Here is a 21,332-nt window from a genome sequence, read left to right as displayed (position 1 = left end):
GATAGAGATGTGATTACAATCTGATTAACCAAGACACATAACAGGTGCAAACAAGAGATTAGTGGATTTACAGTTGAACACTCACTTAGTTCAGATGTAAACACACTCTTCGTACACACTGACACTCACAGACACAAGCTCTCTACTCTCTTACTAATATCTCTGTTTCCTTTGTGTTCCTCTCCCAGTATGAGCCCCAGTCTGTGCTGGTTAAACCAGTCTGGTATAAACAGCTCTCTGGGAGGCGTTTTAACACCAGCTTGAGTTTCACACTAAAATGCCTGTCCGCATTGTTCACACACATTTAAAACCTCCAACTCTGAAAACCTCCAACAACTGTATCTCATAACTCCAACGCCCTCGACCGCTTCTCAAGACCACTTCATCTTATCCGGATGAAAATACTCAGACACAATAAGAACCATCTATTCCACATGTTCTCATCCATCTCTCAGCACTGGTCAGACGTTTATGAAAAATAAACAGTGCAGAGCTCAGCGCTTGACTCCTGGCCTCTTTAAAGCGTCTGGGTAAACAGTCGGTCCACTATAGACCAAATATGTCCAACAGCGCTTCAGAAAGAGCAGCACTTTAGAGGACTCAGAAACAACAGGATTTCATTTTTATACCTTTAACTATGTTTTATAGTGAAAGCTGCTAGATGCAACCACAGCGACTATGTGGGTCAACTCAACTACAGTACATCGCTGCGGTGCATCGGCACCGGAATAGGGGTACAATGAGACTTGTTGTCCCCCCACTTTCAGGTGTTATGGTAATAAAGTGGTAACGTCTAAGCCAGGTTGAACGTTGTCTATATGGCGTCTAACATGTTGCCCCTTTATCCAAACATCATCAATCATTGTGTTATGGAATCCAGCCAAATTCAAAAATAAAACCAATAAATAAATAAATGACACGATAAATAAATAAATTTGTCGTTAAATGTAGCAAAAAATAATATTAAAAGTAAATATAGCCATTAATCTATTGATAAAATGTGACATAATTTGTGTTTTATTTTGATTATTTATTTATTAATCTTTGTATTACTGTAATCTCCTTATTTATTTACTCTTTTGTTTAATTCTCCCTTATATTTATATGTTTATTTTTATTCTTTTTTTAATTCATTCATTCATTAATGTTTGCATTATTTTTTATTATTATTTTTATTTATTTATTTATTTTTGCATTTATTTTTTATTTATGTTAAATGTATCTTTTCATTTATGTATGTATTAATGTATTTAGGCATTTATTTATTTATGCATGATTTTCCCTTTGCATTTCACCCTTATTTATTTCCCTAAACCTATTTATTTCTGTATTCTTTTCTTTATACATTAACATTATACAAGGCAGTTTGTGTTTGTGTGTGTGTTTCATGTATATTTAGGATCACAGTGGTCTTGTCTGCCTGTATTCCTCCCACTATCTGTGAGTGTGTGCGTGTGTGTTTGTGTGTGTGTTAGCTCTGCATGTCGAGTGCAGGTGGGCAGCCTTCAACAATATTCACACTCTTCAGTTTCTTTGAAGTGAGCTTTGATGTAGAGCAGCTGAGAAACACACTTTAGGATTAAACTGATATTTCATTTGGCAGGAGGGCTCTCATTTACACACACATACACACACACACACACACACACGCACTTCAGACTTTACAGACATCAGAGATGCTTACTGTACTAATATTTGTATCAGTTCTGATGCTGTCCATTTGTTACCATGGCAACTAGGAGCCAATATTAAAACATACTCAAGTATCAAAACCAAATGATGATTACATTTCATTTTAAAACAAACAAGGGAAGCATTTTTTTTAAATATTTCAACATTAAGCCAAAAATTCCAAATCTCAGGAATAAAATAACTAATAAATACATTTTACTTTTTTTTCCAGAAAGCATGTAAAGTATATATCCTCGTTAAGACCAGGATGCTTTAAGGCATCCAATCAATGGGTCAAAAAAGTCTCCCTCTGGTAAAGTTTTTGTAACCTGTCTCTCCTCCTGTCCAACAGTTTAATATGTTCAATGCCCTCTCTGCACAACACAGAATCATTAGCACTGTGATACTCACTAAAGTATCTAGCAATGGGGTAGCCGTGATTCCTGATTCTGATGGCATATTTATGCTCAGCGAGGCGATCCCTCGGGTCTCTCAGGCGTCTTTTTGTGCGGCCTATGTAGAAAAAGACCACCTCACATGGACGAGACAGGCGGTATATGACAGAGGTAGTATTACAGTTGATGAATCCTATCCTCTAGTTGTTGAGATGTTTCAGTCTGGACCAAAGTGGTGGGCCGACAGACATCGAGCCAAAATAAAGATGAGGAAAAGGATATTGTCAATTCCCATCCTGATGAGTCGCTGTCAATATCCAAATATAGACATTTAAATACAATTGTGAGAAAACATCTCTGCATCTACCAGGCTCTGGATTCTTGTAAAGATTTTATGAGATTTATGAGGAAAGGAAATTTGTTGCGGCTTTAAGATTTTGTTTATACCTGCTTAAATTCCCTCCAGAATCCTCTAGCAGCAGTATGTGTTTTTCTGGCTGTTGTTTCTCCTCAGCGGCTCCATTCAGCCCTGCATGGCTTTTGGGTTTGATGTAGGAAGCTTGTTAAAGTCAAATTGAACCTCCCCTGGGTGAGCGTTTCCTCAGAAGTGGGGGTGGGGTGATCATGGATAGCTGCTCAGGTCACATCAGAGTAACATTTGCTGTGTGACTGAAGCAAGCTGCTCTCAGGCCTGCGTGACATTATGACATCATAGTATGTGAGAGTCACAGGTCGTCAACAAGGACACTTAACCCTCTTAGCATATTCTGAACATATTGACTTTAGAGCTGCAGCCAGGGTGGGTCCATTATTTTGTCGTTTTTTGAGGTTTTTATATCATTCTGTCTCTTCCCAGAGGTGTTCCTTGTGTATTAAAAATCCGAACCTTCAAATTTTGGTCAAAGTTTGTATGTTGTAGCTTCAAAATGCCCCTTCAAGCTCTTCTGAAAACATTTTCCTGCATGACCTGATGTAGGTTTCGCTGCTACATGTACAGTATATAATACATCCTTATAGTCAGTGTATTAACGTCACATACAGTAGCTTAGATGGTGGTTGGCACGCTCCCAGTTTGGAGAAGCAGACAGGAGTACCGGCACGGAAGCTAAGCAATGTACTGCTGTGGACGCCGCGTTAGATTGGATCCGAAAGTCACAAAATAACACAAACAAACCAACCGATTGTTGCAGCGGTCCAACAAAAGACCAGTGACTCCTGTGTCCTGTGAGGTGAAATTACTATTTTTATAATTGGATTGCTGTTCCCGTTCACAGCTACTTTACTTCACCGTCAGACAGCCCTTTCCGACGGGGAACTGAAGCTGTTATATCGCTCTCTTCAAAGCCACCAGGCTACATTCATAAAAACAGTAATTTTACCTCGCAGAACACGGGAGTATACTTACTGTACAACCCCACTTCAAAAATCCGAACTGACCCTTTCAGTTATTTCCAAACTCAGCACAGCTAATGTTGACTCAGCTAGTGTTAGTGTTCACATTATTCATATCTTTATTGATTAGCTTTAATCTATGTCACTGCTTTTTGCAAACGGAAAGGAACGTCGATGTACCCACCACTAAACGCATTATAGAATCTAAATATACATTAAGGATGAGAGGAAATGCTAGATGGGTAAAATGTAAATGAAAGCAGACTGAGAGTGCAGCAAAATGGAAAATGTTTGTTTGCATGTTTTTCTAAATGAGAGCGAGAGAGAAGGTCAGCAGCAGCAGTCCAGTGTATATTTTAATCTGCGTTTGAGCCACAAACAAAGTCAGAAATCACAATCCTCGCACTCCTTCAGTGCGTTGACTCCATTCATCAGCATAACTTGAATAATGAGGCAGGTTTTTATAGACAGAGAGGCTGAGTCACAGGTCCAGTCGACACAGCTCCATCCTGAAGAGTGATGCTATGTGCTGTGTGAGCGCCACATACAAATTATTTATGATCAAATCAAAGCTGCCCACAGATGAAGGCTTTAACCAGTGGACCGATGAATTAGCCTCAGTCTATTTATCACTGTTAACATTTGAGACTGTTGCACTGATTATTACACTGGAGTCACAGGAACAAGCAACTGTTCTCCGAAATACTGAAGAAAAGTGAAACCCTGACGTAGTTGTTTCAATAACTGCAGTTTTGAAGCTCATAAACTAGCATGTCTTTCCGTAACAAGAAGTCAAAGCATCGATCCCCACTAGAATATTCTGATCAAATACCAAAAATAAAATCTTCTTTAAAACATAATTATTTAAATATTAGTTCATATTTTATCTCTTCAGTCAATTGATTACTGTTGCATCAATTAATGCAGGTTTGAATAGTAGACGTAAACTTCCTCCTGGTTGGTAAAACCCACAAACTGCCGGTACGACAAATACTGTCTCCAGTCCAATATAGAAAGAGCATTTCCAGTGGCATCTACAACTTTCTGCTCTACATTCAAAAGAGAGAGAGAGGTGGTGTAAACCAAGCTACTGCAAAATTAAATGATTCAGAGTAGTTACAGATGACCCTCTCATCTGTCCCAGAAGGGGAGGGAAAGGAAAAGTGGTTAGATGAGGAATGCTTAAACAAATGACAACAACTTAAACTATCAAAAGAACAAAAAAGATCCTGCAGATAAAACGCCAACAAAGAATTATTATGACATAAAAGTGTAGCCTTGTGATAAAAGAACAAGTCAGTGTAGAGCGAACACAAAGACCTGAGAGGTATTGTTCCTGGGGTTTCAGCTTGAAGAAAGCGCCTGAGTCTTATTGGAGATGAAGGCAGACTCCGCCAGCCTGCAGCCCGCATGCATTAATAAATACAGAGGGAATACATTTGCTTTCTCACATTTTGGGAATTTAGCTGACGCTCTTATCTGGAGGGACTTGGGAGAGAACGTACGAGCACAATCAATTCAACTCCAACAATGCCAATTTTACAAGAGAGGATCGTGTTAAAGAGCTCTGAGACTAAACGAATATTATTCCTTTAAAAAGTTGAGAATGAGTCAGCTCTGCGTGTTGTACACAAACAAACTATAGCCGACAGTTTGCAGAGATGCACGCCTGAAAGAAAAGCCCACATTTCTGGTTGGAAGGAGAAACACACCTACTTTTAAACATCTTTTCCCTTTTTCAAGGTTGAAGGAATGAAAGAGGGAGGCTGTTTTGTTAATCAGAGTATTCTCGGCTGCACACAAATGGGAATATTAGTGGAATATAAATTTGTATTATCCATGTAAACAGCTTAGTAGGAATTGTGTCTTTTTCGGAATAAGGGCAAAAACTGAATATTTTGCGCATGTAAACGTAGTCATTGAGTTTGACTACTAATTTTAGTAGTTTTACTACCTACTTTAGTAGTGATACTAAATTTATAAGTTTCTTTAAAAAAGAGGTAAATGAAAAGTGGTTAAGAGAAGACATGGGACACACATAGGAGATCATATTATCTTGTGTCTCTTGTGTCTCGTCTGTGTTTCCGTGGGCGTGGCTCCCTTCATGGCACTCTCCCTGTTTCCTCCTGATTACGGCTCAGACTTCACCTGTCCAGTCTGCACAGCTGCCTTCCATCTACTCATCAACTGGTAGTTCACGTCATACGCTGCTTCAAATTGTGCATTCAATTTATTTCTCGTGTTCATTCTAATTTCCTTCTAACCTGCTTCTCTGTCTGTCTTTGCCACGCTCTCATCATTGCTTCGTTTCTCCATCAGTCACCAGCTCCCCTCAATTCCACCCCTTCATCCATCCTCTTTCTCTGCAAATAATCCTTCCTTATCACTTCACCTACCTCTTGTCCTGCGTTTGTTTGTGTCCAACTAACTACATCACAACACCCGGAACCTGAGTGTGATCGTCCCACTTCCTTTTAACCCCAATTACACTTAGTTTAGTTTAGTTTAGTTCATTACTTTATTTGACATGGACAGTGCACATTAATAACATGTCTGAAAATATGCAAGAGTTAGCCAGAAAGGCAATAGTTAAAGCACACAGACGTTGAAGCATTGAAAATACAATCAAGACAGACAGTTCTTATAACACACATAATCAACAATAGCATGACAACACAGCGTTAGGACTGGTGAAGTGTGGATATTATGTACACTGTACAGTGACACGATAAGCAGGAGCAGCTCTTACACTAAACATAATAATGTTTACCTCACAACGTCATAGTGTTCACATGTTTGATTTATAGTAAACCACTTTAATGAGCCTCTTACAACATGCTTTTCTTATCAAAGTACAGGTGTTTACTTCCAATTCCAGGAAGTGATGTAGGTTGAAGAAGACTATGCAGAGGTAGATGTGAAGCACAGAGTGAAAAGTAGAGAAGACGAAAAATAAATAGAGAAGTTGCGAGCAGCTGTTCCACTACTCTCCTAGGTAAGTAAAGTGGCATTGTGTTGACGTGCTGCTACATCAGTACGGCACTTTATCCGTCTTCTAGGAATTTTCTTCCTCCGGGAGTAAACATTGTGTTCTGACTGCACAGTAACTGCACCACTGTTTCAGTCTTTTACTTTGGGCTTCAGTTTAATGCCACTTAGGCTGAAAAACGTTGTGATGCTCCGCCCACTGAAGATGCCCAGAACCAATGAGATTATTCCTGCCTCATCGGGGAAATATCTCTATTCCTAAATCAACTGCTGCTTGTAGAGTTCGATGTAAACTGCTAATTTACTGCCAGAGGAGAGCGAGAAAACATTTAGGCAGCAAGATCCAATTAATCTGCATCTGAAAGTCATTTTAGAAGTTAAGCTCTGCTGGATTCATTATCACGGTCTGTTAGAGACGCGCACACACACACATATACTGTACATACACTCACTAATAAAAGATACATCCAGATGTATTAATAAACAGAAACCAACCAGTGATGCATACAAACACTTAGCAGAATCAACTCTCTGACAAAATGTAAATTATAAGATGTGTTCATGGTCTTGTGTCCATGCTTTTCATGGATGTGTCTCGACTACGATTTTCAGTCATCGTTCTGACATCTGACATCTTCTCTTTTATCTAATAGTACAGATAAACTTTTAATCAATACACCAGCCATGTAACAACTCACTACAGTGACACTTTACATGTTGAACTGAGATTCAAAGTGTATGCATCAAGTCAACTTTTTTCCAACTTTGGGAACATTTAATATTTGGCTCTGACTGTGCCATGATGAAATGCTTCTACTACAAAGCAGGAGTAGTGTAGCTAAACTCGACACTAATCGCGCTCCTTCTTTACATTTTTTGAGCTAGTGATCTGAGTAGTTTATTATTTGTATTACTTTTTATTTATGTATTTATGTATTTGTGACCTGCTCCATCATTATGAGTCACATTGACCCCGAAACACATTTTGAGTTATCTATCTGACTGTAAAGAGGAAAGTCTCAGCTTTATGGCAATACCAAGATTATCTGTCTACGACAAATATTCGATGAGATATGCTCTTTCAAAGTTCGACTGTCATGAAACATTACTTTTGAGAAAAAGGGCATTAAAGATAAGAATTCATTTTCAGCCATTTTTTGCATTGATTAAAACACATTTATTAAGACTCAAGTCTAAATGAACACAATATTTCTTGGTCAAAAGTGACAACCCACATTTCATAATTTAGCCTACACATACTTTCATACATACATGTGCACATAGTCACGAGCACGTGATGTGCACGTGGCCACGTGCACGCGTATGACCACAAGCAGTACAGTAGTTAGGGCTAGAAGTCCATGTAGAAAAGAATCCAAAATGTATGGAATAAAATTGATAAAACATAAAAAAAATATACTGTACATATGATATAATATATAGTATATATGTTTATTTCAATATAATAATAATTATATGAAGAATACACAATTAAAAATATTAAATATGGAGCCATGTGCACACAGGTACATGCACAAACTTACAAGTCCATATCCAAACAATAAAAAACCATAATAGAAAATGGATAACATATTAACAAATATTATGTACATATTATGTATGTACAATATTATATAATATTATATATAATAGAAATATAGACATAATAGAAAGACTATGAAATGTGTTGCCTGTACTCATTCTGCTGGCTTCTCCTGGAGCTCACTGTATCCTTTGACAGGGTCATATGGGAGCTGATCTTCTCAAGGAGATCCAGATGTTTCTCATCTACAAAATGACATAAAGTGAAAAGCATAAAGTGAAAAATCAAGTCATCTCAAAGATTTTAAGCTGGCTAAATCATGTTGAATCATTGTTGAATGAGGCCTGATCATTATCATATATAAATAAAGCCCTATATTAATTAACATAGCCTATTCACCATGTGATATCAGATTAATATACAACATATCATTTTACTATATGTTAAGCTATTTCTTTTGCTATTTAAAATGATATCCTCCAAGAGAGACACACCTGAGACAGACAGACAACTCAGAGACACACCTGAGACAGACAGACACCTATAGACTACACACACTGACACACACATTATTAGCTGCTATTAATGCTTCTTAGCCTGCTCTAGAGATTTCAAAAGTCTTTAAAACAAACAGATAAAACAAGGGTAGTGTAGTTTAACTATAAGAACTTACCATCAGTCATTTCTTTCATCTGGTCGCGTCTCTCATCTCCTCCGGAGTAGAGAGCGGCGCTGTTTTACAGTTTGCAGCTACACTGGTACTCCCGGCCGGGCGATCTCAGTCTCTATAACACTGTCCTTATTTAATAACTATAATCAGAGACACTGTGTGTCATCATCGGCTCAGCCATGAGTGGAATATCTTCCTCCTCGCCTTCCTCCAACTCTCTTTCTCCGTCCTGATCAGCGGATTGAGAGCTAGCCTAGCCTCTAGCGTTAGCCGGGCGTCCGACCCGACTCGGCGCACCCGCTGTCCTCATCACCCGGTGTCCTCATCACCCGCTGTCCTCATCACCCGCTGTCCTCATCACCCGGTGCGGTGAAATAATCTGAATTTAAGTCGGTCCAGTTGTCGTCAGATGTAGCACCTCTAACAGGAATTTAATTTAAAAGTCGAGCAATGTTTTCCTCACGTGAATTCATCTTGTCAAGCCCGTTATCTCCTCTGTCAACCAGCTCTATTGAGCCGCGTCAATACACAGCGGACTTCCGGTAAAAACTTTACGACAACGTTATGTTTAAGAGCTTCAAAACTAGACTCATCATTTGAATTTTACATTGATTCTTACTTTGTATTAAAGCTGAGACTTTATTTATTCAGAAACGCATAAAAAAAAAAAAAACTCAAAACACACTTTTTCATAAAAAAACGTGTTTTTACAAGAATGCGCTGCCGCGACATCCGACTCATTTTGATAGAGCGGGTCACATTTATGTATTTATTTATGTGTCATTATTTATTTATTTTTCTTATTTTTATTTTTATTTATTTTTTATTTTCCTATCCTATTTATCCACTTTCTATTTCCTTTATTTCTTGACTTACTTTTTCTGTTATAATTAAGGTATGTTAAAGATTTTTTTCTCTGTATTGTTGTCTATAATTTTATCTTTATTTATCCATAATTTAGAATATATCTTCTGTGGCTGCCTGTGTGTTGTTTTTTTTTCATGTGAGCAGGTGGATGTGTTGTGATACGGGTGAATTTGGTTGAGAAAAACAAAAATCCTTTCCCTATACTGTTATATTCATTATTGACAATAAATAAAAAAGACTTTTGTATGAAAATGCACATACAAATATGTTTATGGAGGACTACGGCTGCTGCTCAACAGTGTACGGTGTGGACAAGGTCAATCTCAAATAAGTCCTCACGTAGACAGAAGTAGTAAGAGCGTACACACACACACTAACACAGATAAATATATATTCATCAACACACACGCAGGAGAAAGCCATCCATTACTGGAGCTCTAACACGCTGTCATGAAACTTCTCTGTTGCATGTTTGTCTGAATGAAGTTGCCACAGCTCAAACAGAATCTCTCTCTGCTCTCAGACCGAGGTGCCTGAGGTGATACACCAAAAATAAATATAGACTTTCTCTCTTCAACACTAAACCACTGTCTCTCAACCTGTCTCTCACTCTGCGTTTCCCTTTTCTGCCCTCCACTCTCACATCCTTTCCTCTTGTTCATGAACTCTTGATGCCCTCAGATTGTCTCTCAGTCACTACTCTCTCTTTCTCTCTATATATATATCTATATACATGTGTTTCCATGTGACACCGTCTTTCTCCCCTCTCTTTAACCCCGACTGCTCCATAACGCTTGTTTATCATCCACCTACTCTTTTCTTCTTTCTTTCTCGTGTCCTCTTGTTGTCCCTTAAGTGAAAACAATTTAACAGGTCCTGACAGTAATTCCCTGCCGGCACAATGTGGCCAAGTGCAATAAAAGACTTACAACAGCTTGTGCAACAATATTCTTTTAAGTGTGCAACAGACAACAACTGCTTCAAGCATTATGACTAAATAGCTTGTTTGCCATGGCCTTCCAAAACAACACAATGTCTGAAACCCACACCTTGCCGACTTTCTGAATCACTTTCACCTTTCACAGTGTGTTTTCAGTCTATGATAGTTAATTATAACTTTTTTGGTCGCCTGAAAATGTCTTATTCAGCGTTCGGTCGTACTTAGCTCCACCCTCGCGTGTCACTGCAAATAAAAAAAAAAAGGGCGACGGCCAAAAACAAAGATGGTGACAGACAAAATGCCGAACTCGCAGCTTCAAAACTGCAGTCCACAAACCAACGGGTGACGTCACGGTGACTGCGTCCACTTTTTATATACAGTGTAGGACGTCTCACTATTTCCCCCTTTGCTTCTGACAGACAGTCATACTTCCCACAGCCACAAGACATCAATCTCTGAGAAAACTTAAACATCTTATGCATTCGAACAAATGACCACTGCTGCCGTTATTCTGGTGAAGACAATCTCACAATGCAACAAAGTTCTTAATAGAGTTTAGGTGCAGCAGGTATGACAACATAACAGCAGTCTATATCCACTACTATTCTTATTTACCACTATTTTTATAAAAAAATGTTTCTTAACTGACTTGATGTTTATCTTTTCTCCTTTTTGGCTTCTTCTTTTTTACTTGCATTTGTTATTTTTATAGTTCCTACTTTGTAATCTTTACGGTTGAAACGATTAGTCGATTAAGCAATTACTAACGGAAATTCAATAAAAAAAAATTAAGTATATTTGGGGCTTTAATGCCGTCGACAGTGGAGAGCAGACAGGAAATGAGGGGAGAGAGAAGGTCAAACTCCAACCGGGGACGTTGCAATTACACGGTCGGAGCCTTAAACCCACCAGGGAGCCCAAGTCAACAGAAATCCAAATAATCAATTAATTATTTAAGTCATTTATCAACCAAAAATGCCAAATAATTCACTGGTACCACCTTCGTACATGTGAGAAATTGCTGCTCTTCTCTGTTATGTCATTTTGAAATGAATATCTTTGAAGACGTCACCTTGCACTCTAGGAAATGTTCTGATATTTGTTGGACTAAACACTTAGCCATGTGTTTGAAAAGTTAATTGAAAAATGAAGTTGATAACGTCGAGACCTGCAGCCCTACTTATCTCTTAGCAGACTCGGCACCTGATTGAATTTGAAAAACCAATGTCAATGATTGATGATGCATCTCTTTTATGTTGAATTACCTTTGTCTCATCTCTCTGTCTACTGTCTTTATTGCGTGAAGCTAAAGGTTAGACATGAGAGTAGACAAAATGAGTACACACAGTGATACTGAGGCTGATGGATGAATGAAATCAAACTGACTTCTTCGCAGACAGCTCTCTTTCTCACTCTAAAAAAACCTGATTTCCTGACTGGTGTTCTAGTTTTTTAAATCCTCATCATCTCTGGAGACGCTCTGATTCCTCCCACACCGACAGCCCTCGTCACCCTGAATCCCGTGAAGGACGGCGTGATATCAGAGCCCCAGTGTGTTTAGCTGAAGCTGCGTTCAGGAGCAGATCTGACAGCGGTAATTACCTCTATTCAGCAGCTCAGATAGCTCAACAACAGGCTGAGAGAATCGGGGAGATTTCTGCTGAACAATATGCAAATCACTTCTGTGTGTGCATTTGTCTTTCTACAGAATACTTGTGCATGTGTATTCAGGTACTGGGTAAGACCGATATTTCAAGCCGCTAACTCACATGGATTTTCATACATTCTCATATAAAAGCTGGTATTCAAATAGTATGCAGGTCTCAGATAATACCTGGTCTCATTGGTGCTTCATGTTGCATGCTTGTACTCACACAGAACTCCACTGGTTACAGTGTATGTGAGTTTGCTTGGTTTTTAGTGCAGGTTGTGTAAATGCAAATGCTGCAATTGATCAGACTTGTGATTTTAATACAGTTAAATATGCAGAACAACGCCAAAGCACTTTGTGGTCACCCTATCAGGTGCAAAGATCACAGCAGCAAATACAAACGCTTGGTCAGTGACCCTACGCTTCAAACTATGATGCTCTAGGTATATCAGTTTCCGCTCATGACATGGATACAGTCTCTTTTCAAAATAAACTTACATCATAGGTGCTAAATTGCTAGCCTCTGTGGCTTCTAGACACTGACGCTGTTGCCTAGCGCTAGCAGCTTTGTTCTCACAACTTACCACTGGAACACCAAGCATATCATGAACACAACTTCCCATGTTGCAACCACAAGCTCACAAGTTTGAAGGCAGCAGTAAGAGATCATCGTTTGGGTTAAAATAAGTATGTTTGTTACATAACTGCCGTTAGTAAGTTCGGAAGTTATGTAACTCAACGCTGACTTGGTTTCACGCGGGACACTCTCTTGGGTGAAAGTCCTGTGTTTGTTTGATCCATCCACCCAAACCTCCTCCCTAAACGTGGACTTTCTCTGCCTTTATACTACGTCAGTTGCTCTGACCGTCTAATAATGAATCGGATGGGTTTACATTGGAGTTAGTGGAAAGCCCGGTGCATCTCATATACTGTAGACGCTAAAGGATGCCTCGGTGCGTCGGTATTAGACGTCAAGGGGCACTGACCAAGTGTCTTTACTTGGTGTGTTGGGAGTGAGAACGGGCTGACAGCAGACAATGAGGGAAGAGAGGGAGGGAGGTGACTATTGATTCTTAGCAGATGCATCTCTCTAGTGTGTGTGTGTGTGTGTGTGTGTGTGTGTGTGTGTGTGTGTGTGTGTGTGTGTGTAGGTGTCCTGCAGATTCAGTTATTGACCCAAACTGCTGGATTGTTGCATAAGCTCATTTTGATCACCCTAAGCAGCAGAGAGCGAGAGAAAGTGTGTGTGTGTGTGTGTGTGTGTGTGTGTGTGTGTGTGTGTGTGTGTGTGTGTGTGTGTGTGTGTGTGTGTGTGTGTGTGTGCGTGTGTGCGTGTGAGAGCAAGCAAGCACCTGTGTATGCATCATCATGTGAAAACCCTGCAACCCCCCTGGTAGTCTTCATGCTTCCAGCTGACTGAACACGTTCTCTGTATGAACTTCTATTACAACACTTCAGGATAAAGTCCGAAAATGGATTCATCAAGCAGCACGAGGTGGTTTCTGACCCACATTCTGTCAAATACTCGTAGATTCAACATGTGTCTATAAGTACACATGTATGTCGTGTCATTGCATTTTTAACCACATCTCTTATGAATGATGTTAATTTGCACACATTTTGCATCGACAAATATTTAGTCGCCCATAATTCGCCTGGTTCTCAACCTCTACTCTCCTGCCTACATCTCCAGTGTTTCCAGTGTTCAGATAAGTCTGGTGTTGTGCTCACTACCTGCTGTTTCCACTGTTAGAAAAAAAGCTTTGTAGATGGGATTAATAATGGAAAGGCCATCTTCCTGTGCCAAAGCCAGAAAAAGAGCAAACAAAAATGCCACAAAAATGGTGTGGATGAGACACAACTGTACTAACATACACAGCAACTCTTAAAGGAACAGTGTGTAACATTTAGGGTGATCTATTAAGTTGGAGTTGAGAGACGACATGTACGACCAGATTGTTCACAAGTAGCCAGTTTATAAGAGAATTTTAAACCACGAAAAAGCGAAAACATCATCAGACGATAGCCAGTGGGTTCCCAGATTGCATTTCGGCCAATGCGTTCCACCTCTTTTGCTCTCAACACGGACGGTTTACCTGCATTAAACCAAAGCCCACTTGAATGTGATTGGTCAACACTGCTCAAACTACAAACAGAAACCAGAACGCTTCTGATGCCAAAATCTTGTCCTGTTGCCTACAGATTCTACTAAGTTCGGATCCGAAAGTCACACAATAACACAAACAAACTAGCCGATCGAGGCAGCGGTAGACCAGCAACTTCTGTGTCCTGAGAGGTCAAATTAATGTTTTTGTGAATGGAGTCTGGTGGCTTTGAAGACAGCGATATAACTGTTTCATTTCCCCGTCAGAAAGGGCTGTAGGATGGCCAGACAGCCCTTTCTGACAAGGAACTGAAGCCGTTATATCGCTGTCTTCAAAGCCACCAGACTCCATTCACAAAAACAGTCATTTCACCTCACAGAACACGGGAGTATACATACAACCCACTTCCATTTGAAAAAAAAAGAGAGAAAGCAGATGGACCCGCTATTTAAGTTAAAAAAGCCTTTGGATACACTCACTAGTAGAGTGAGACGGGCCAAAAACTTGATACACCAACTGCTTACATCGTCTCTTTTTCCTGCTGGATGTGAACATTTACGACGGCTCCGTTGGCACTGAACCGGTTGAATCAGCATTATGTTGGCCCAAAACAAAATCATTAATGCAGAATATTTGCATATGTACATCATTTGTAGATGACTGGGATGGATTTTTTTAATTTGCCAGCACATTATGGTGCAAGTCTTTTATCCACGTATCCCATGGTGCACTGGTCATAGCCTCAGTCATACTGAATGTACACAGTGACAAAGTACTGAACATGTTTAGAGATAGCATGTCCCACAATGTCAGCTGCTGCTAGTCTAAAATAATCAATATTACAATCACTTACTTTGACATGTGTGCATTGACTGTTCTATAACACTCTAAATATAGCTCATATCTACACATTGATCACAGGAACAGCGTGACGTTAAAGAGGACAGACAAACTGTTCATCATTCTGTCTTCAATTCAGTGTTAAAATGAGCACGAATTATCCCCAAAAACTGAGTCAGCGCTCAGACTGAAGCTCTCAAGAGACATAGATTACTCATAATCAACCACCCTCCAGCAGATTTTACCAACCTCCTACACTTAAACTGCTCCTAGTGCACAAGTTCAAATCACTTTCTACTCAGTAGAGATCTGTGTGTTGAAATGTTAGCTATGCAGAAAATCTTGACATGCAGTCAAAGTTTGTTGCTGACCGTCTGTTTTAAAGTTTACATTATGCCCTCTAGTGGACACAAATCACTTATTGCAGCTTTTAAGTGAAGAAAAAAAACGAATTAACCAATTGGAGCAGTTGATTGGCTGAAAATTAAAGTCTGATACTGACCAACCAATGGTCATCCATGACTCCATCTAACTGTTGTTTACAAGCTCCGGTTGTAATCTTGTAGTGTCTGGGCCTAAAATCAGCTCAATATGAAAACCCAAGTGAGGTTAGCATGATAATTATCCCTATAGATAAATCTGTTGATTATTTTCTTTCTCATCCGTCTGTCCAATTTCTCTAATTTGTCCACATCTGGGTCACAGTTAAGCGAGGTAGCTTGTCCTCCCCAACACTTCCTGAGGGATCCCAAGGCCTGACGACATATATAATCATTCCTGTGGGGTCTTCCCTAGGGTCTCCAGTCTTCCCAGTTGAACATATTTCATAAAATGTCATAACTAGGGCTGTCAAAGTTAATAACACGTTAACATAAATATAATTTAACGCCACTAATTTTTTAACGCATTAACGCAACTTGCAATTTCGAGGTTGTAGCAGGCTCAGGTTTAAAGCTAGAGTAAAGATACTTGTATCATATGAAACTACAAAACCTGAGGAATCCATTGGTACCAACCATGTCATACTAGCTTGTCGCGAAGGAGGCTCTTAACTTACACTCAATTTTGGCGAGGAAAAACTGGCAGGGCATTTTCAAAGGGGTCCCTTGACCTCTGACCTCAAGATATATGAATGAAAATGGATTCTATGGATACCCACAAGTCTCCCCTTTACAGACATGCCCACTTTATGATAATCAAATTCGGTTGGGGCAAGTCATAGTCAAGTCAGCACACTGACACACTGGCTTGAGTTTGCCATGTTATGATTTGAGCATATTTTTTATGCTAAATGCAGAACCTGAGAGGGTTTCTGGACAATATTTGTCATTGTTTTGAGTTGTTAATTGATTTCCAATAATAAATATATACATGCATTTGCTTAAAGCAGCATATTTGTCCACTCCCATGTTGATAAGAGTATTAAATACTTGACAAATCTCCCTTTAAGTACATTTTGAACAGATACAAATATGTAATTAATTTGCAATTAATGGCAATGAATCATGGACAATCATGCGATTAATCGCAATTAAATATTTGAATCGCTTGAGAATCCCACTATGAACATGAAACACAGAAAAGCTTCAAGAGTTCATTTTTGAAGCTGTAGCAATCAACATATTTCAGCTAATCAATCTGTCAACTATTTCATAAAAGTATTATTTGTTATTTCAGAATGAGTATTATTGTGTTTATTATACCGTATGTCTTTTGGAGAACCAAACCTACGGGGGTGGTAAATGGGCTGCATTTATATAGAGCTTTTCTAATCTAAGTGACCATTCAAAGCACTTTACAACACAAGTCAGCATTCACACACACATTCATACACTGGTGGCAGAGGCTGCCATACAAGGTGCCACCTACTCATCAGGAGCGTTAAACATTCACACACACACTTAAAGCAATTTGGGGTTCAGTATCTTGCCCGCGGACACTTTGACATGTAGAGTGCAGGGAGCAGGCCACCTGGTGTCATGGAAACAAAGTGAACCGGACTGGACTCAAAACCATTTTTCCGTAAAGGCTTATTTCTAAACCCAGTGCAAACACAGCCTCAGGCCACATGCAAACACTCACGCACAAATGTATGCATGTAAACAACCATGTAAAGACTCACGACAGCACAACTCTTCAGGAAAGCAAAGCACTAAAAGTCAAACGGGGTGCATCTGGAGAGGAGCTTCTGCTTGTTAAAGTGTGGGAGGAGAAATCCACATCCACGAGTCGATTCAAGGAAAACTAGAGAGCTGCTGCAGCTGCTGCTCAGCAACTATGTCTTATTCATCTCTTCAGTTTGTTTTCCTGATGCCCTCCTGTGTGCACACTCGTGAGTGTGTTGTTCCAGTGTAAATGAGGGATGTGTTTACGTCTGCATGCAGACAGAAAAGGAACTTTAAAAACAGCCATGTTTTTAAGCCAGTGATTTAGAGTCAATCTCAGGAGTCCTGGCGCCCAAATTGATGTACAATTTACATGCATTTTTGCACTTTGATTTGCATTGACTGTCAAATTGACAGTACTCTGGCTGTGCTGTAATCCATCTCACATGGTCCTTTATCTGCAGGCTCTGATCGGTCGTGGGCGAGCTGGAGGGAAGGTGAGCTGTAAACGACACATTGTACCTGCACCTTTGATCGGGGCGCACTGATTCCCTGCATGCCTGCTCCATAAATATTACATAACCACAATAATCAAAGCCCTTAAGTCACTGCACAGTGAAGTTAGTCGGGTACAGGTGAAGTTTTTTAGTTATAAGTTAGGAAGAAACTGCAGCTGTCTGTTTGTGATATTGTGCAGCATTTAAATGTTTTACAATTGAGAGAGATGAAAGAAGATATCCGACAATAGAGTGTTCTATTATCCTAAATCTAAAATATAGCCGCGAGAAACCCATTGAGAATTATTCGTATTACTACCTCAAAAACATCAACTTGCAAAAGTCTTACAATCCTTACAGTCTTTAAAATCAATCTTCAATGTGTTTCATTTGCAGCAGGCGCTGTCAGAGTCTCTTCTGACTCAACTTTAACACTAAAAATCTCAGTTTGGGATAAAACTCAAGATGGAAATCCAAATAAAACGCTGATTTAGAAACAGTTTCAATTCAAGCTCTGCTGCAAAACAATACAGGAGCATCAATCACAGAACACAAATTAGTAAAAACTTGCTGTTACTCTTAAATGAAACCCACAGAAACACAATAATTCCCAACAATGCAACAATATCACAGATTTTCCATCGCTTACAGGAACCAGCGGGTCGCTGCAGTGCAGCCTCCTGCTTCATGCACACAACCAACATGTGACAGCTGACAGTCTATCTATAGAATAGATTGATAGAACAGGATCTATAGCCCTCCTTATCAATAGATTACTTAACATGCAGCCTCACACTCCCGGAAACACGTGCATGGAAAACTATGTAATCCACATTTTAAACAGATCATTATGAAGTGAGAGAATGGGAATTTCTACAAATGGAAAACTATAGGCTTCACTATATTTTATAATTTACAGTAAAAAACACACTTTGGTGATTTGTTATTTAAAGTTATGTGATGCAATTGAGCGTTCAAACACCATCACAAGAACTATTACCCCCTGACAGCACCACCACAAGTTCCTTTAACAATATTATAAATGCCACAAATGTTAGAATAAACTCTGCAAATTATATCTAACATGGGAATATAATTGCATTGTTGCTCATTAAGGGGATTCCAAATAGCTCCAAGGTGACCAAAAACTCACACCACAGACTTCAAATTACAGCAACAATATAAGATATTTTTGAATTTGAGGAAGGTCACACTTCCTCTGTGTTGTGTGAGCGTCACTTTATCTCCAAAGGTCACACTGGAGACAAAACGAGTTGGGAAAGGCACAGTAGGCTGATAATCTGGAGAGAATAAAGCGGATTTAACTCACCATTTCCTTGTGGAGACGCCGGGTCCTGAAAGCATGTCACGACACTAAATCCCCCACGAGACCAGAATCACATTGTTTCTTCAGTCCGGAGTGCACAGCGCGCGAACTTAATTATACTGAACCTTTGAAAGAGAAAGTGAAGCAGCCAGAGGTCGAGGCTCTGACGCTCTGGAGGAGTGGAAGGATAAAGAGGAGCGCAGTGGAGACAAGTGGGAATGGAGAGTGTCTGTGCGCAAAAGAGCGACTGTGCGGTGCGCGTCTGGAGAGGAGACACCGAGGAGAGAGAGAGAGAGAGAGAGAGAGGGAGACAGGGAGGAGTGGAGAAACCTCGTGGAGAGTGCAGGAGTTCGTGGAGAGTAGAGGAGACCCCGCAGATGATGTGGAGAGTCTGAGCGGACTGAGAGGAGTCAGTCAGTCAGTCAGTCAGCAGCTCTGCCTGAACTCACAGTGGACATTAACTAGTCCCTCCTCTTTAGCCCTGAAGTGGAGGAAGCATCCGTCCATCTCTCTCTCTATTCCCTCTATCCCTCTCTCTCTCTTTCTCTCTTTCTTTTCCTTCTCTCTCTCTTTTCCTTCCCTCTATCCCTCTCTCTCTCTCTCTCTCTCTCTCTCTCTCTCTCTCTCTCTCTCTCTCTCTCTCTTTCTCTCTCTATTTTCCTTCCCTCTATCCCTCTCTCTCTCTCTCTCTTTCTCTCTCTCTTTTCCTTCCCTCTATTCCTCTCTCTATCTTTCTCTCTCTTCCCTCCCTTGATTCCTCTCTCTCTCTCTTTCTCTCTTTCCCTTCCCTCTCTCGCTCTCTCTTTTCCTTCCCTTTATCCCTCTCTCTCTCTCTCTTTTCCTTCCCTCTATCCCTCTCTCTCTCTCTCTCTCTCTCTTTTCCTTCCCTCTATCCCTCTATCTCTTTCTCTCTCTCTTTTCCTTCCCTCTATCTTTTTCTCTTTCTTTTCCTTCCCTCTATCTTTTTCTCTCTCTTTTCCTTCCCTCGATCCCTCTCTCTCTCTCTCTTTCTTCCTTCACTCTATCCATCTCTCTCTCTCTTTTCCTTCCCTCTATCCCTCTTTCTTTTCCTTCCCTCTATCTTTTTCTCTCTCTTTTCCTTCCCTTGATCCCTCTCTCTCTCTCTCTCTCTCTCTCTTTCGGCCTTCCCTCTATCCCTCTCTCTCTCTCTCTCTCTCTTTCTTCCTTCCCTCTATCCCTCTCTCTCTCTCTCTCTCTCTCTCTCTTTTCCTTCCCTCTATCCCTCTCTCTCTCTCTCTCTCTCTTTTCCTTCTGTCATTGTCACTCTACATTTGTCCATCATGATTCATGGTTATGTCGCTGCGTATATGTGCCGCTGGAGTGAAAGGAGAGAGATGTGATTCTGGAGGTGAAAAGGAGCGCAGAGCTTTGTGCTGTGATCTTCTCGGTTCTGCAGTAAAACCTTTTTTTTGTTTTTACCTCAATCAATAGGCTATAACAAGCCCTTAACTTTGACCCTTGAATGGAAAAAAAACTAAATTTGACCTTGAATGCAGATGACCTTTGAGGCTTTATTGATTTATAGCTACTGATCATTTTCATTTGACCAATATTTAGGATGTGAATGGTCAGAGGTCACAGTGCACCAGTGAGATCACAGTGCACCATACGCTCAGGGTGGTTTATGGTCAACACCATGTACTGATGTTTCAACTTTAATTCTACTAATAGCTGATATTATGTGCATCCCCAGTTTGACTTACATCTTCAATTCTTACTGCTTGTTTTTGAAAATTCAGAGATTAATTGATTGAGCAGTGGTTCTTTACCTGCAGGGTTACGGGACCACCAAGGGGGTCGCGAGATATTTTCTGGAGGTTGCCAGATGTTTGTGGAGAAAAAAAAACCTAGGGCTGTCAATCGATTCAAAATATTTAATCACGACTAATCACATGATTGTCTATAGGTTTCCCTTATCCCGGCCAGTCGGTAATGAATATGTCACCTTGGTTTGAGCCTTAACTATATTTCCGCCTCGGGCCATGCAGCGCCATAAGGTGCGTCATTTCCCCGAGTTTTCAGGTTTAGTCAGTGGCGTCTGGGTCGAATGCAACTCCAGGTACAATTAACACAGTCGGCAGTGTAATGATGTCAAATTTAGGCTAAATTCAGTGAGTGAAAGTTGTATCATCGCCCAGAGGCTAAAAAAAATAGAGCAATGACACACATCATACTTTCTGTGAATAAAACAATTGGTGGTCTCAAAGATATTATGTGTGACAAATGAATTCCCACCTCTAGGCCTTTAAGAGGGACAAAACAAACTAATGACACATTAAACTCCCTCAACTTTAGTCGAAATTCAATCAGTGGTGTCCGA

The 21,332-nt window shown here is 40.0% G+C and overlaps 1 protein-coding gene across 3 annotated transcripts in view; it reads right to left on the bottom strand.

Moving 5' to 3' along the window:
- Positions 1–19,453, bottom strand: part of htr4 (5-hydroxytryptamine receptor 4) — a 165,915-nt gene extending 146,462 nt beyond the window's left edge. For all 3 annotated transcript variants that reach the window (XM_074649021.1, XM_074649023.1, XM_074649024.1), the window contains exon 1: positions 18,995–19,453. The gene's annotated coding sequence lies outside the window, so the exon portion shown is untranslated. The remainder of the gene's footprint in view (positions 1–18,994) is intronic.
- Positions 19,454–21,332: the final 1,879 nt, after the last annotated feature.

Source organism: Sebastes fasciatus, chromosome 10 (genome assembly GCF_043250625.1).
Source record: "Sebastes fasciatus isolate fSebFas1 chromosome 10, fSebFas1.pri, whole genome shotgun sequence".
NCBI lineage: Eukaryota > Metazoa > Chordata > Actinopteri > Perciformes > Sebastidae > Sebastes > Sebastes fasciatus.
The sequence above is the reverse complement of the archived record's forward strand: the minus strand, read 5'-3'. Positions and strand labels throughout refer to the sequence as shown.